Here is a 17,697-nt window from a genome sequence, read left to right as displayed (position 1 = left end):
CAAAGCCTTTAAGACGTTCTACCAGTTTTCACATTCTTATCAGCCGACTGCGATGACCAGCTTTCCATTTATACCTTTTTGACGTCCGACCCTAAGTCAACACATTAAGGAGGATAACTGGTGACATCAAAATGGATTGCAGTGAGATAACGCGGCACCCTCTTAGTCCCGTTCTTTGCCCCCCTCGCTCCATCCCTTTTTTCTGTCCTCTGCGTCTGCGGTGAGACAAGGCAAAGTTCACCAGGGTCCATGTTTTTTGGATTCGCTGTAGAAAAGTCAGCTCATAAAACCTCATCGGAATGGTTAACAGTTGTTTAACTCGTGATAAAAGCCCAGCAATAAAGCACTTGTGATGTCACTGTGACATGAGCGAGCTCGGTGGGGCAGCCTGAGGGATGGCTTGTGTGTGTGCGCACGCGCGTGTGTGTCTGTTTCCCAGCACCAGCTATCCTATTACTGGTTTCCATAAATGTTCCATGTAAGTCTGAGACGTGCCGGTATCAATCTGGCCTGTTTAGCAACTTGACTTTGTCAGCAGGCTTCAAGCATTACAATACAGCCGCAATTAAATCTGAGATAAAAACAGAACTCTGTTTGGTGTCCAATTGAAGGATGCCTCTTTGTACAACTAAATGGTTTCCAATTAGTTGCAGGAGTGGAATGACAGTTTTGTCCAATACCGCCACACAGACGTGGAGGCTTTCCTGAATGATATCGACGAGTTGTGTCATCGAGCTGAAGAGTGTTCAATCAGTTTGAGAGAGAGCACATCTCAGAGCCGCAGATGGATGATTGGAGGAAAATACAGGATAAGATTTGGGCCCTGACTGTGGAAAAGTGTTGCAAAATTCCTGGAACATTCCCAAAATTCCCAGATTTTCCGGGAAAATCTCCAAGCAGCATTTCTGGAAAACCTGGGAATCTTGGGAAAGTTACAGGAATTGTGCAAACCCTACTGTGGAAAAACTCACCATACAAATACCATAGTGCACTATCAAAGAGAATCTCATAAAGTTCTAACCCTGGTCTAATTCTCCCGGTAGCCATGCCATTCATTCAACATGCCGACGCTTGTCCAGGAGAGGCAGCTGCTACACAAAGTCAAATCTCCCAGAGATGATCATTCACTTTTCCAAGTGAATGATGGAAATAATTCTCTGTGTTTACAAAAAACTGAGCGAGTCTTATAATGCACGCCAGGGCTTTCATCGCCCCGTCTGAACCATCTGTACTGTGGTTCGAAATGAAAAGAGATCTAGATTTGCTGTTCCATAGGCTCTGTTGTATATAGGTATTTTTAAAGCCAGCCAATGTAGTTTCCCACAATCCCACAGGAGGTGAAAAAGGGTACGTTTCTTTATCTTGTGTTAAAAGGTTGTGCGCAGGGCAACAGGTGTTGCTCAACCTTGACTCGTACAGAGAGAATCAAACGGTGAACTCGGGGTGTTAATCGCACACAGTGCACCTTCCTCATGAAGGTAAACACTATAAAAGTCGCAAAGCTCATTATCAAGCGTTTAAGCCTCGAGGGTGCTGACTGTTTCTGAATAAAGGAAGCTGTCTCAGAGTTAATCATTGGGGGAGTTGCAGCAGACACCTGCCCCCCCCAACGGTATCTCAGAGACACACGGCCAAACAATCAAGCTTGTGTGACACGCTAAAGCAGATAATGTCAACTGAACAGGGGTGTGTAAGGAGGCTTTTGTGAGAGAAGATAACCATTATAAATGTGTGGTAGCAAGGTTGGGGTCAATTCCATTTCAATAGCGGAGGTGCATTAATATGGCGGCCCCCTTGCACTTACCACAAATTCCTCGTTTTGTTAAGTTTGCCGTATTGTGCATTGCTCTCCGTTACTCTTAATTGAAAAATGGAAAAAAGTAGCTTGTGCTGATTTATAGGCACATTGAACCATGTAACACACCGTAGTTTAAACAGTCAGTGCAATGACGTGATATCTGAATTCAGCCATTTTTATACACGTTCGCCATTGTCAATTCAGGAAGTAGACTGAAATTCTAATTCCCCAAAATGTTCATAGGCTTTGAGGAAAATGTGAGTTCCCTTCCTTAATCGACATGGAATTGACCCCAACAGTATGTGGTGGTGTGGTAACGTGTTGTGGGATTTTATTGAAGACTTGAAGTCTTATTTTGGAATGCTGGTTCGTCCCTTCAGGTAACAGCCCTGTCTGTCACAGGTCATCCAGAGAGTGACACGGGAGTGTCCCACTTGCCTCACCGCATCCCCAGACTAGGGACGGACTTAGGGAGGATAGAACAAAATACTGGTTGGATGTAACTTCAACACACATACACACGCACGCACGCACATGCACACACAAACACACACACACAGTACCAACCAAAAGTTAGGACACACCTATTCATTCAAGGGTTTTTCTTTATTTTGACTATTTTCTACATTGTAGAATAATAGTGAAGACATCAAAACTATGAAATAACACATATGGAATCATGTAGTAACCAAATCGGGCTAGTGGAATCAATATTATATAATAGAACAGCAGCTTTGTCTGCATGTATGAGTTCTGGGTGTGTTTGTGTGTAAGCGTTGGCTGTGGGGGTAGTCAGTGAAAATCATCTCTAACGTGCATATAGTTTCTCCGGTGCAAATAGTCTGTAAGGTGCAGGGAGACAACTAGGTTTAGCTTTTCAGCAGTCTGATGGCCTGGTGATAGAAGCTGTCTCGGAGCCTGTTGGTCCGAGACCCGATACTCCAGATGGTAACTCTGGCAGATGTGAACAGTCCATGGCCCGGGTGACTGGAGTCCTTGACTATCTTTTGGGCCTTCCTCAGACACCGCCTGGTGTAGAAGACCTAGAGGGCAGGGAGCTCACCCACAGTCATGTATTGGGCCGTCCGCATCACCCTATGTAGAGCCTTGCGGTTGAGAGGGGGTGCAGTTGCCCGACCAGCCGGTGATGCAGCCGGTCAAGATGCTCTCGATGTTGCAGCTGTAGAACTTCTTCAGGATCCAAGGGCCCATGCTGAATTTCTTCAGGTGCATGAGGTTGAAGAGGCTGTGCTGCGCCGCCTTCACCACTGTGGTGGTGTGATTGGACCATGTCAGGTTCTCTGTGATGTGCAGGCCGAGGAAGCTTTTGACCCTCTCCACTGCAGCCCTGTCGATGACAATAGGGGAGTGCTCCACCCGTTGTTCCCTGTAGACCACGATCAGCTCCATGGTGATCAGCTCCATGGTGATCAGCTCCATGGTGATCAGCTCCATGGTGATCAGCTCCATGGTGATCAGCTCCATGGTGATCAGCTGTGTGTGTGTGTTCCCTGTAGACCACGATCAGCTCCATGGTGATCAGCTCCATGGTGATCAGCTCCATGGTGATCAGCTCCATGGTGATCAGCTCCATGGTGATCAGCTCCATGGTGATCAGCTGTGTGTGTGTGTGTTCCCTGTAGACCACGATCAGCTCCATGGTGATCAGCTCCATGGTGATCAGCTGTGTGTGTGTGTTCCCTGCTACTGTGTCCTTCACTTACAGAACTTACCTCACCCTTTATTAATGGTTGAGACAAACCGCTACATATTAACGAGTTGAGTCAAGAGGCCTTTAAAGGGAAAAGCTAAAATAGGGCAATAGTTCATGAACTGGTTTTTAAATGTGTCCACCTAGCGGTATGTACTTAAGACTTTTCAAGAACTGTACCCAGAGCAGTTTTGGCTTGGCTGGGGCTCAGGGGAGAGTGTTTTATTTCACTTTTATAGCTGTGACTCAGAATACGTCTTTAGAATAACAAGACCTGGGTCAAGACTAGGTTACTGTAGTCAGACTAGGTTACTGTAGTCAGACTAGGTTACTGTAGTCAGACTAGGTTACTGTAGTCAGACTAGGTTACTGTAGTCAGACTAGGTTACTGTAGTCAGACTAGGTTACTGTAATCAGACTAGGTTACTGTAATCAGACTAGGTTACTGTAGTCAGACTAGGTTACTGTAGTCAGACTAGGTTACTGTAGTCAGACTAGGTTACTGTAGTCAGACTAGGTTACTGTAGTCAGACTAGGTTACTGTAGTCAGACTAGGTTACTGTAGTCAGACTAGGTTACTGTAGTCAGACTAGGTTATGTGGGGCAGATGGTTAGAAGTTCACTATTTGTGGTTGTGGGCTGTAATCGACCAACCCTGCCTCAGTCAGTGTGGTATATGTGTATATATATATATATAGTACACTGAATAAGTCAAATACATTAGCTGTATGTGTATTTATGCATTGGTTGCTTGTCCCGCTGGCGAGTTGAGAAAGGAAAATAAACACTCCATTTTGGGGCCGTATGCTGATTACAGGGTTGAGTGGGCGGAGAGAGGGAGGGAGACGGAGAGAGAGACGGACCACAGCCCACAGAGAGGGAGAGCGAAAATGAGAGAGACGGACAGTTACCGACCACAGTCTGCCTCAGAGAGACGGAGAAGCCAGAAGAGAAAATGACAGAGGGAGAGCTGCCTCCAAGCCTTTGTTCAGAATTCCCAGCATATGGCATGTGCATGCATGCGTGCACGTTCCTCCCTAAATGTGTTCCCAAAATAGTGAGGCTCCTCAAGGGTGTATTTTGCAGCACAGAGACCTACCTCTCTAGTGACTTCCATGCCACCTCACACACTCACACACACCAGCTGGCTGAGGTTTGGTAATGTGCGAATATCGCAGGCTATACGGGGGGTCGCATGTAGCTTTGGTCACAGTGGCTAAACTCCCCACTCTATCAGAGCCTGGGACTGTGACATCATCAGTATGCGACGAGGCAGTGGAAGTACTGTGGCCCTCTGGGTAATGTAGTCATATAACCTCACTAATCTTACTTGTTTTTAAACTCTGTGTTAGTGTTATAATATTACTTCACTCACAACGGTTCAGATGACCAGTGTTCAGTAGTGTTTAACTCTGTTGATGTTTGGTCGTCCAGTATTCAGTAGTGTTTAACTCTGTGTTGGTGTTTGGTTGTCCAGTGTTCAGTGTAGGTAAACTTTGTGTTCAGTTGTCCGGTCCTTGACCTCCTGCTCCAGTCATCTCAGAGGAGCTGATGGTGAATCACTTCCTGCCTGGCCTGAGGTGTCTGAGGACCGACATGGAACAGCTATCTCCTGAACACGAGGTACACACACACACACACACACACGGTAGCTCTCCCAAACCACATCAAATGACCTGTTTCCCATGCCAGTTAAAGACCAGCTGATTCCCAGACCACTTTCCACACAGCGTGATGTTGTCTCCAGGAGGGAGACTCACCAGGCGTACTTTCCACAGCACAGCAGTCTAACTGGTATCTTTTCCACTGTGTGTGTCTCCTGTCCTGTTGCAGGTGATCCTGAGCTCCATGATCAAGGAGGGGGAGATAAAGGTAGAAAACAGAGGGATCGGACAGGCAGAGGGGTGAGTACTAACGCACACCAGTAAATCAGTACACAATCACAGTCCTGTGTGCTGTGTCTGTGTGATGTATCTGTGTGCTATGTCTGTTTGCTATGTCGGAGCATTCAAAATACACACACACACACAAAACACAAAACACAAAACTCTACAAACTCTCCTAGTCTTTATCCGCTGGTTTTCATCCCACACCATGAGTGCTGTTGACTTGTTGGGTCACAGTCATATGACCCTCTGGAAGCCTAGCTGCATAAACAGTAGAGAAACTGCAGCCTTTAGATTCAGGACAGTGGTGAGGAAGGGAGGCTAGGGGGAGGAGAGCATTGGGACTCAGCCATAGTGTGGGTGGGAGGGGGAGGTTAGGGAGTCGAGGAAATCACTTATTAAAGACTGTTGGACCACAGCCCATAGTGTGGCTGTCTTGTGAACATGTGTTTCTGCCTCATTAAAAACAGAACCGTGTATGTGCTCACACGTGTACCCTCTGAACTCTTAAACTCTGAGGCTGTAGCTTAGCAACACAGTCACACACCCCAATGTCATATTGAGTCTTGTTTTGAGGTTGTTGGTTTAATCATCATGTTTAATTCTAACTTTAGAATCTCTCAGCATCATCATGCACAGTGTTAGAGACGAGATGGTTCTGTTTTAGACTCAAAGCATCTATCAACAACCATGTTACTACACTACGGCACTCAACTCCAGCATTTTACATAACTTTCATTTGACTATTGGCCATATTTAGTTGAACAGTTGTTCCCCTACAGTTCTTTATCTGCTGTTGTTCAACCAGATTTAGGCAGAGAGGGAAAAAGAGGAACTCTCCTAACTGTCAGTCAGTAGAGACTGTTACTGTTAACGCTTAGGAAAAAGCTTTTCCATTTACCTGTCCAAATATATGGACGGAGAGACTGAAACAAGAGCAGAACAAAGCAAACAAATGAGCATTTGACAGTTAACAACACACTGTCAATCACTCTGAACTGTATGTTTAAGGAGAGAAAGATTGTAGAGTTTATAGGGAAAACATTCTGGATGAGTGATAGTATACTGATTCTTTGTGTCCAGGCTATATAAGATACAGTATGTGCCATTCTATAGGCTATATAATATATCCCATTGTTATATATATATTATTTTTATTTATTTTTATCCACAATTTTTTGGTATCCAATTGACGCTGGGACAATTGTGCGCCGCCCCATGGGTCTCCCGTTCGTGGCTGGCTGTGACAGAGCCTGAACTCGAACCCAGAATCTCTAATGGCACAGCTAACACTGCGATGCAGTGCCTTAGACCACTGCGCCATTCAGGAGGCCCAATATAACCCATATATACACTCTGGACAGTTTATTAGGTACTTATTAGTTCACCCGGTTCACAAAAATGGTCACGTGGCTTGTTCTATAAAGCAAGCAGACAGGCATCGAGACATTCAGTTACTGTTCGATTGAACGTTAGAATGGGCAAAACAAGTGACCTAAGCGACTGAGTGGCTTCCTGGGCTTTTCACGCACAACAGTGTCTAGGGTTTTCCTTGGAATGGTACAACAAACAAGAAACATCCAGTCAGCGGCTGTCCTGTGGGTGAAAACAGCTCGTTGAAGGAGAGTGGCAAGAATAGTGCAAGCTAACAGGTGGGCCACAAACAGACAGTGGTGTGCAGAACGGCATCTCGGGAAAGCACAACTTGTGGGCCCTTGTGACGGATGGGCTATTGAAGCAGACGACCACACCAGGTTTCACTATCAGCTACAAACCAGAAGAAGCCATTCCAGTGGGCACACGATCACCAACACTGGACAATTGAGGAGTGGAAAAACAATACCCGGTACGACAAATCCCGGTTGTGTCATGCTGATGGCAGAGTAAGGATTTGGCGTAAGCAGCATGAGTCCATGGCCCCATCCTGCCTGGTGTCAACGGTACAGGCTGCTGGCGGTGGTGTACTGGTGTATGGAATGTTTTCCTGACACACGTCAGGTCCCTTCATACCAATTGAGCAACGTTTGAAAGCCACAGCATGTCTGAACATAGAATCCATGCTCTGAAGAATTCAGGCTGTTCTGGAGGCAAAAGGGGTTCCGACCCAGTACTAGATGGGTGTACCTAATAAACTGTAGCTCTCTGTGTGAGGATGATGCTATGTCCAAGCTCTATAATAAATGTACACGTTGACATTTTAGTGATTTAGCAGACGCTCTTATCCAGAATGACTTAGGTAGTGCATTCATCTTAGGATAGCTAGGTGGGACAACCACATATCAGTCGTAGTAAGTACATTTTCCCTCAAAGTAGTAATCAGCAAACTCTGTGCTAGTAGGAGAAGACATGCTGGCCAACGTGTTCATTGTGTTTCTGTTCCTGTAGCTCTGTGTCCATTGCTGCTAGTCTGGTTGGTGAAGACGCTAAAACCAAGTTCCTGAGTAAGATGGGTCAGCTGACCACGTCCGGTGCCATGCTGGCCAACGTCTTCCAGAGGAAGAAATGATCTATCCTTCCGCCGGCTGCCTGGGGCCCCAGCGCACTACATATCCCATGAGCCTCCAGTGTCCGGGAGCGCTGGCCCAGCCACCAGTGATAGGCCAGGTCAGGGTCTCTGTTCGAATACCTTCTAGATGCATCCTTCACTCCTCTGTGACTCGAAAGGGGAGAGCTATCTGGCTTAGCCCTAGGAAGGGAGGAAGGAGGGGTGCGCTTTGAAGTATTCGATCAGGGTCCAGGGTGTATATCAATACTCTGAAGTGACTTCCTCGTCTCAAGGAGAGGAGATGAGTAGAGGAAGTCATTATAGACTATTGAGATGCACCTAATTGGGTTTGATTTAGAATTTTATCTTGCGCCATGTCGGCACCAAAAGCTTTATGAATGTTGCAGTCCAGTCTATCTAGAATGTTAGTGGGGTTCTATGTCAGAATGTGATTGTTCCGGAACCTTTTGGTGTCAACATGGAGAGGACTAGCTTACTAACTGACGTCTGTATGTTCATGGCTCTGGGGAATCGCCTACTTGAAGTCAAAATCGCCTGCCTTTATTTCGTCACGTCTCTCTCTTTGTTGTTTTGATAGTCTCTATTTTATAACTTATTTATCTCTTAAGACTTTATTCCTCCAAAGAAATGTGCACATCACTTTATCATTCTTTTCTCTTTATTGTGTGTATTTTGATTCAGAGTCGTCTTATTATATATGATGTACATGATCATCATCACTACCATTCATTGGCTTTGTTTGTTTATGTTGGAAATGTGAAGATGAAGAACGCTGATTCCCTCGCTCCATGCCTCCTTCCTTCCTTCTTTCCCTGTCTCGCTCCATGCCTCCTTCCTTCCTTCTTTCCCTGTCTCGTTCTGCCTCTGCGTGTTGCAGTGTCTCGGATGGTTCTTATCTAAAGTGGCTGTTCTGATTTGGGTTTTGTTATTTTCTCTTTGGGATATGCTCTACAAGTAAATAACTGTATGATACACTGAAATGAAAAGGACTGTACCCATATTATTATGTACATTTGAAATTGGTGTCATGAAATAATAAAAGACGAAATAAACAATTGTGTACTTATACAGTTCATTTGGAAAGAATTCGGACCCCTTGACTTCTTCCACATTTTGTTACGTTACAACCTTATTCTAAAATGGATTCAATTAGGGTTTTTTTCCCTCCACAATCTACACACAATACCCAATAATGACAAAGCAAAAACAGGTTTTTCAAAATTTTTACAAATGTATAAACAATTAAAAACAGAAATATCACATTTACATAAGTATTCAGACCCTTTACTCAGTACTTTGTTGAAGCACCTTTGGCAGCAATTACAGCCTTGAGTCTTCTTGGGTATGACGCTACATGCTTGGCACACCTGTATTTGGGGTGTTTCTCCCATTCTTCTCTGCAGATGCTCTCAAGCTCTGTCAGGTTGGATGGGGAGCGTCGCTGCACAGCTATTTTCAGGTCTCTCTAGAGATGTTCGATAGGGTTCAAGTCCTGGCTCAAGTCTTCAAGTCCGGGCTCTGGCTGGGCCACTCAAGGACATTCAGAAACTTCCTTCTGGAAGGTTCTCCCATCTCCACAGAGGAACTCTGGAGCTGTGTCAGAGTGACCATTGGTTTCTTGGTCACCTCCCTGACCAAGGCCCTTCTTCCCTGATTGCTCAGTTTAGCCGGGTGGCAAGCTCTAAGAAGAGTATTGGTGGTTCCAAACTTCTTCCATTTATAAATGATGGAGGCCACTGTGTTCCTGGGGACCTTCAATGCTGCAGAAATGTCTTTTGTACCCTTCCCCCCCCCAGATCTGTGCCTCGACACAGTCTTGTCTCTGAGCTCTACGGACAATTCCTTCGACCTCGTGGCTTGGATTTTGCTCTGACATGCACTGTCAACTGTGGAGCCTTTCCAAGTCATGTCCAACTGAATTTACAACAGGTGGACTCCAAGTTGTAGAAACATCTCAAGGATGATCAATGGAAACAGGATGCATCTGAGCTCAATTTTTAGTCTCATAGCAAAGGGTCTGAATACTTAAGCAATTTTTAAAATATTTTTTTTATACATTTTGCAAACTTTCAAAAAGTATTTTTTCGCTTTGTCATTATAGTATATTGTGTGTAGATTGTTGAGAAAATAGAAATAATTTAATCAATTTTAGAATAAGGCTGTAATGTAACAAAATGTGGAAAGAGTCAAGTGGCCTGACTACTTTAAGTATGCACTGTACACCTGTCTCTGATGGTTATTGTGCATGTGTGTAAAAATATCCACCATTGCCATATAATACACAGCTCAAAGTTTCAGCAGGTGTTCAGAGTAGTAAAACTAAGCCCTTGGTAAATATACAGAATCCCCCTCATCTGTCACCCCCCCACACACACAGCCGCTACTACTCTAACTTCAAAGAGCGTTATGTCCCTTTGTCTGTCCAGGATTCCAAAGTTCAGTAGATGGGACAGACAGAGTTGCTGGCCCGTAGACTGGTTCAGAGCCATTACAAGTCCTAGCTTCGGTATACAGTGTACTGTAGGGAGTGATGTGTGACGCTACACCCTGTTCTGTCAATATATCACCCTGTCCCCACCCCTCCACAAAGAACAGAATTTGCATATTCACTTTAATATTTAACATTGTTACTGATTACTCACCAGGTGGACAAATAATGTATATATTTTAGGACACTACTGCATGGGTAGGAATGGAACATGGAGCATAATAATAGTACACTGAACAAAAATATAAATGCAACATGTAAAGTGTTGGTCCCATGTTTCATGAGCTGAAATTAAAGATCCCAGAAATGTTCCATACGCACAAAAAGCTAATTTCTCTCAAATTTTGTGCACACATTTGTTTACATCCCTGTTAGTGAGAATTTGATCCTTTTGTCAAGATAATCCATCCTCCTGACAGGTGTGGCATATCAAGAAGCTGATTAAACAGCATGAACGTTACACAGGTACACCTTGTGCTGGGGATAATACAAGGCAGCTCTAAAATGTGCAGTCATGCAACACAATACCACAGATGTGTCAAGTTTTGTGGGAGTGTGCAATTGCCAGAGCTGTTGCCAGAGAATTTGTTAATTACCATAAGCCGCCTCCAACGTTGTTTTAGAGAATTTGGTAGTACGTCCAACCGGCCTCACAACCGCAGACCGCGTGTAACCAGCCCAGGACCGCCACATCCGGCTTCTTCACCTGCGGGATTGTCAGAGAAGGGAGGGTGCCGAGGAGTATTTCTGTCTGCAGTAAAGCCCTTTTTTGGGGAAAAACTCATTCTGATTGGCTGTGCCTGGCTCCCCAGTTGGTGGACCTGGCCCCTGAAATGGGTGGGCCCACCGATGGCTGCGCCCCTGTCCAGTCATGTAAAATCCATAGATTAGAGCCCAATTCATTTATTTCTATTGACTGATTACCTGATATGAACTGTAACTCAGCAAAATCTTTGAAATTGTTGCATGTTGTGTTTATCTTTTTGTTCAGTATACATGGGACTTAAATTGTGCTTTTCAAAGACCCTAAGTTGCTTTACCATTGTAGAAATTAAAAGAAAAAAACTGGACTCAAAACAAAACATCAGACTGAACATGAATAAAGTGAGGGGTGGGCTCAAAGAAGGGAGAGAGTTGGGATTTGGATACGAACCCAGTTTAGGGTAAAGGGCGGGATCTGGGTTAGGATACGCACCCGGTGTAGAGGGGTGTGCTTAAGGGTAGGTGTGTTTGAGAAAGAGAGAGAGAATGTGGGTGATTTGCATGAGAGTTCATCTATGTTTGCAGTGTGTCAGAAGAGGTTTTTAAGCCCAACTTTGGTGAATGTTGACTTTCTTGGGGTCCTGTGTTTTTACTTAACTTACTACTGTGTGTGTGTGTGTGTTTGGAAAGGGCCTCAATTGGGACTTCTTAGTCATACGACTGACTTTGGGCGAGTGTGTGTGTGCTGTGGTGACTCAGAAAATCATGTCTGTTTCCAAAGCAAGCAGCAGAAATGGTCTTCAAGTTTCAACCACGGGAACATGGTGCCTCTACGCTGCTGTTTTTACTGCTCTCGTGTGTGTGTGTGTGTGTGTGTGTGTGTGTGTGTGTGTGTGTGTGTGTGTGTGTGTGTGTGTGTGTGTGTGTGTGTGTGTGTGTGTGTGTGTGTGTGTGTGTGTGTGTGTGTGTGTGTGTGTGTGTGTGTGTGTGTGTGTGCCAGTGACACGACTGCAAACAGGATACGGAAGGAACCCTTTGAACTGAGTCCAGCGCTATGGTCACTTTCATGGCAGAAAACACACACATTCAGTGTGTGGCAGACCACTAGAGCACTTATTAATGGAATCCTCCCCTGGCCCTTTCTCCTTTTCTGGTTGTCCATGTTTTACTCTCCCTTTATAAGTAGGTTGCCTGTAGCAACATGCATAACCAATGAATTATTTGCTTTTGCCTTTTGGGAAATGTTTATCCTTACACACACACAGCCAGATGTTTCTGTGGCTTCAGCCATGTTTGGTGTCAGAGGCTAAATTGAAGCGTTGAACTGTTAGCGATATGTTTGGAGTTTAAATTGAGGCATTTTATTGCTACACTAGTCATTTCCAGATCCTAATTTCCCCTCTGCTAACTGTAGGGAGGATCGCCACAAATATGCCTTGCTCAGCGGGAGCTTACGGGAATGGCCTTGGAGAGAGAGAGAGGGGAGGAGCAGGAGAGTGGGGGGAGCAGAATGAAATACTTCCATTGGCTCTGAGAAAAAAAACATGTTTTAATACATACATTTTATACATAAATATTTTTTTTCTGTCATTATAAAGCTCTCATCAATGAAAGAGAGAAGCTTTGGTGGCATATTAGAAAGACTAAGAACGTACGTTCAAGTGTAGGCTAATAACTCTAACAGAAACAAGAGCAACAAATCATCATCTGTATACAAAAATACACTGAACCAAAATAAATGCAACAGGCAACAATTTCAAAGATTTTACTGAGTTACAGTTCAAATAAGGAAATCAGTCAATTGAAATAAATTCATTAATATATGGATTTCACAACTGGGAATATAGATATGCATGTGTTGGTCACAAATACCTTAAAACCAGTCAGTATCTGGTATGACCACCATTTGCATAGAGTTTATTTATTTATATTTAACTAGGCAAATCAGTTAAGAACAAATTCTTATTTACAATGACGGCTACCAAAAGACAAAAGGCCTCCTGCTGGGACGGGGGCTGGGATTAAAAATACAAATAAATAAAATAAAAATATAGGACAAAACACATCACGACAAGAGAGACACCACAACACTACATAAAGAGAGACCTAAGACAACAACACAGCATCGCAGCAACACATGACAATACAGCATGGTAGCAACACAACATGACAACAACATGGTAGCAGCACAAAACATGGTACAAACATTATTGGGCACAGACAACAGCACAAACGGGAAGAAGGTAGAGACAACAATACATCACGCAAAGCAGCCACAACTGTCAGTAAGAGTGTCCATGAATGAGTCTTTGAATAAAGAGATTGGGATAAAACTGTCCAGTTTGATTGTTTGTTGCAGCTCGTTCAAGTCGCTAGCTGCAGTGAACTGAAAAGACGAGCACCGCAGGGATATGTGTGCTTTGGAAACCTTTTACAGAATGTGACTGGCAGAACTATCAAGGCACAAGGCGAGACCCAAATGCAGACACAGGAGGCAGATGCTTGGAGTCTTACAATGTTTATTAATCCAAAGGGGTAGGCAAGAGAATGGTCGTGGACAGGCAAAAAGGTCAAAACCAGATCAGAGTCCAGGAGGTACAGAGTGGCAGACAGGCTCGTGGTCAAGGCAGGCAGAATGGTCAGGCAGGCGGGTACAAAGTCCAGAAACAGGCAAGGGTCAAAACCGGGAGGACTAGAAAAAGGAGAATGCAAAAATCAGGAGAACGGGAAACCACTGATTGACTTGGAAACATACAAGACGAACTGGCACAGAGAGACAGGACACACAGGGATAAATACACTGGGGAAAACAAGCGACACCTGGAAGGGGTGGAGACAATAACGAGGAAAAGTGAAACTGATCAGGGTGTGACAAGAACGGGTGGATGATGAGGGCTGCAGTAGGTATCTCAGATAGGGGGGAGTGAGGCCTAAGAGGGTTTTATAAATAAGCATCAAAAAGTGGGTTTTGCGACGGGTATACAGAGATGACCAGTTTACAGAGTATAGAGTGCAGTAATGTGTCTAATAAGGAGCATTGGTGGCAAATCATATGGCTGAATGGTAAAGAACATCTAGCCACTCGAGAGCACCCTTACCTGAGTTGATCAGGCTGTTGGTTGGAATGTTGTCCCACTCCTCTTCAATGGCTGTGCGAAGTTGATGGATATTGGCGGGAACTGGAACACGCTGTCGTACATGTCGATCCAGAGCATCGCAAACATGCTAAATGGGTGATATGTCTGGTGAGTATACAGGCCATGAAAGAACTGGGACATTTTCAGCTTCCAGCAATTGTTTACAGATCCTTGCGACATGGGGCTGTGAATTATCATGCTGAAAAATGAGGTGATGGAAGTGGATGAATGGCACGACAATGGGCCTCAGGATCTCCTCACGGTATCTCTGTGCATTCAAATTGCCATCGATAGAATGCAATTGTGATCGTTGTCCGTAGCTTATGTCTGCCCATACCATAACCCCACCACCACCATGGGGCACTCTGTTCACAACGTTGACATCAGCAAACCGCTCGCCCACAAGACGCCTGCCATATGCCGGTACAGTTGAAACCGGGATTTATCCGTGAAAAGCACACCTCTCCATCCTGCCAGTGGCCATCGAAGGTGATCATTTTCCCACTGAAGTCGGTTATGATGCCGAACTGCAGTCAGGTCAAGACCCTGGTGAAGACAACGAGCACGCAGATGAGATTCCCTGAGACGGTTTCTCACAGTATGCAGAAATGATTTGGGTGCGCAAACCCACCGTTTCATCAGCTGTCCAGGGGACTGGTCTCAGACAATCCTGCTGGTGAAGAAGCCGGATGTGGAGGTCCTCAAATCAAATTTTAAAAAATGATCACATTTTTTTTAGCAGATGTTAATGTGAGTGTAGCGAAATGCTTGTGCTTCTAGTTCCGGCAGTGCAGTAATATCTAACAAGTAATCTAACAATTCCCCAACAACTACCTAATACACACAAATCTAAAAGGGTGAATGAGAATATGTACATATAAGTATATGGAAGAGCGATGGCCGAGGGGCATAGGCAAGGTGCAATAGATGGTATAAAATACAGTATATACATGTGATATGAGTAATGTAAGATATGTAAACATTATTAAAGTGGCATTATTTAAAGTGGCATTGTTTAAAGTGACTAGTGATCCATTTATTAAAGTGTCCAGTGATTGGGTCTCAATGTAGGCAGCAGCCTTTCTGAGTTAGTGATTGCTGTTTAGCAGTCTGATGGCCTTGAGATAGAAGCTGTTTTTCAATCTCTCGGTCCCAGCTTTGATGCACCTGTACTGACCTCACCTTCTGGATGATAGCGGTGTGAACAGGCAGTGGCTCGGGTGGTTGTTGTCCTTGATGATCTTTTTGGCCTTCCTGTGACATCGGGTGCTGTAGGTGTCATTGAGAGCAGGTAGTTTGCCCCCGGTGATGCGTTGTGCCACCCTCTGGAGAGCCTTGCAGTTGAGGGCAGTGCAGTTGCCGTACCAGGCTGTGATACAGCCCGAAAGGATGCTCTTGATTGTGCATCTGTAAAAGTTTGTCAGGGTTTTGGGTGACAAGCCAAATTTCTTCAGCCTCCTGAGGTTAAAGAGGCGCTGTTGCGCCTTCTTAACCACACTGTCTGTGTGGGTGGACCATTTCAGTTTGTCAGTGGTGTGTACGCCCAGGAACTTAACACTTTCCACCTTCTCCACTGCTGTTCCTTCGATGTGGATAAGGAGGATGCTCCCTCTGCTGTTTCCTGAAGTCCACAATAATTTCCTTTGTTTTGTTGACGTTGAGTGAGAGGTTGTTTTCCTGACACCACACTCCGAGTGCCCTCACCTCCTCTCTGTAGGCTGTCTCGTCGTTGTTGGTGATCAAGCCCACTACTGATGATTGAGTTGGAGGCGTGCTTGGCCACGCAGTCATGGGTGAACAGGGAGTACAGGAGAGGGCTGAGCCTACACCCTTGTGGGGCCGCGAAGTGTGGATGGCCCATCAGGAAGTCAATTTGTAAGTCGCTCTGGATAAGAGCGTCTGCTAAATGACTTAAATGTAAATGTAAATGTAAGTCCAAGACCCAGTTGCACAGGGCGAGGTTGAGACCCAGGACCTTTAGCTTGATGGTGAGCTTGGAGGGTACTATGGTGTTGAATGCTGAGCTGTAATCCATGAACAACATTCTTACATAGGTATTATTTTATGTCCAGGTGGGATAGGGCAGTGTGCAGTGTGATGGCGATTGCGTCATCTGTGGACCTGTTGGGGGGCGGTACGCAAACTAAAGTGGGTCTAGGGTGGCCGGTAAGGTGGCGGTGATATAATCCTTGACTAGCCTCTCAAAGCACTTCATGATGACAGAAGTGAGTGCTACTGGGAAGTTGTTATCTTTGCCTTCTTGGGTACAGAAACAATGGTAGCCATCTTGAAGCATGTGGGGATAGGGAGTGATTGAACAGACTGGGATAGGGAGTGATTGAATATGTCTGTAAACACACCAGCCAACTTGTCTGCGCATGCTCTGAGGACGCAGCTAGGGATGCCGTCTGGGCCAGCAGCCTTCCGAGGGTTAACACGTTTAAATCTTTTACTCACGTCAGCCACAGAGAAGGAGAGGGGGGGCGCAGTCTTTGTTAGCGAGCCGCGAAGGTGGGACTGTATTATCCTCAAAGTGGGCAAAGAAGGTGTTTAGTTTGTCTGGAAGCGTGACGTCGTGGGCTAGCGTTTGTGAGAACGCTTGGACGTAATGCCAAATTCTCTAAAACGACGTTGGAGGCGGTTTATTCTCTGGCAACAGCTCTGGTGGACATTCCTGCAGTCAGCATGCCAATTGCATGCTCCCTTAAAACTTGAGATATCTGAGGCATTGTGTTGTGACAAAACTGCACATTTTACAGTGGCCTTTTATTGTCCTGTCAGGTGGATGGATTATCTTGGCAAAGGAGAAATGCTCACTAACAGGGATGTAAACAAATTTGTCAAAATAATTTGAGCGAAATAAGCTTTTTGTGCGTATGTAACATTTTTGGGGTTCTTTTATTTCAGCTCATGAAATATGGGACCAACACTTTACATGTTGCGTTTACATTTCTGTTCAATGTAGTTGTATATCTGTTTATTCAATGTGTGTTTGGATGTACCGTACAATTTCAAATATGACGTCACCGATGCAACACATCCCTGCATCTTTGCATCATCATTATCAGAAGCAAAGTTTGTGGTCTCTGTCAGAGCTGACGTGGTGAGCAGAGGTCTAGACTTAGCTCCAGTAGGTTCCATTGTGTCACAGAAACCTGCAATGACAGAGTTACAACTCCAAACATCACTGTCTGTTCTGTGTTCCTGGAACATGGAATTAGAACATTAAGTTCTACCAAGTTCCAGAGAACGCCTCCAGGAAGTATTCCCCCACTCTCTCTCACCTAGTAAAAGAAAAAAACTCAACAAAAACAAAAGCGGAAAGCCTCTGAATTTGCATGTGAGGTTCTGCTTGTCCCTGGCGAAGGAGAGGAGAGAGTGACACAGCTGAGTAAAGGTGAAGAAAGCCTTCCTTCTAAAATAAAGTGACGGTTATGCAAATATTAAATTACACCTGACGGCTTAGAAT

General features: G+C 44.9%; 1 long non-coding RNA gene across 1 annotated transcript; it reads left to right on the top strand.

The window, feature by feature from the left end:
- The first annotated feature begins 4,354 nt into the window (after positions 1-4,354).
- On the top strand, positions 4,355-8,956 carry LOC139583532 (uncharacterized). Its single transcript, XR_011676567.1, has 3 exons — positions 4,355-5,132; positions 5,343-5,413; positions 7,781-8,956. It is a non-coding gene; the product is annotated as an uncharacterized lncRNA (long non-coding RNA).
- The last annotated feature ends 8,741 nt before the right edge of the window (positions 8,957-17,697 follow it).

Source organism: Salvelinus alpinus, chromosome 8 (genome assembly GCF_045679555.1).
Source record: "Salvelinus alpinus chromosome 8, SLU_Salpinus.1, whole genome shotgun sequence".
Lineage (NCBI taxonomy): Eukaryota > Metazoa > Chordata > Actinopteri > Salmoniformes > Salmonidae > Salvelinus > Salvelinus alpinus.
Note: the sequence above shows the minus strand (reverse complement) of the source record. Positions and strands in the feature narration are given on the sequence as shown.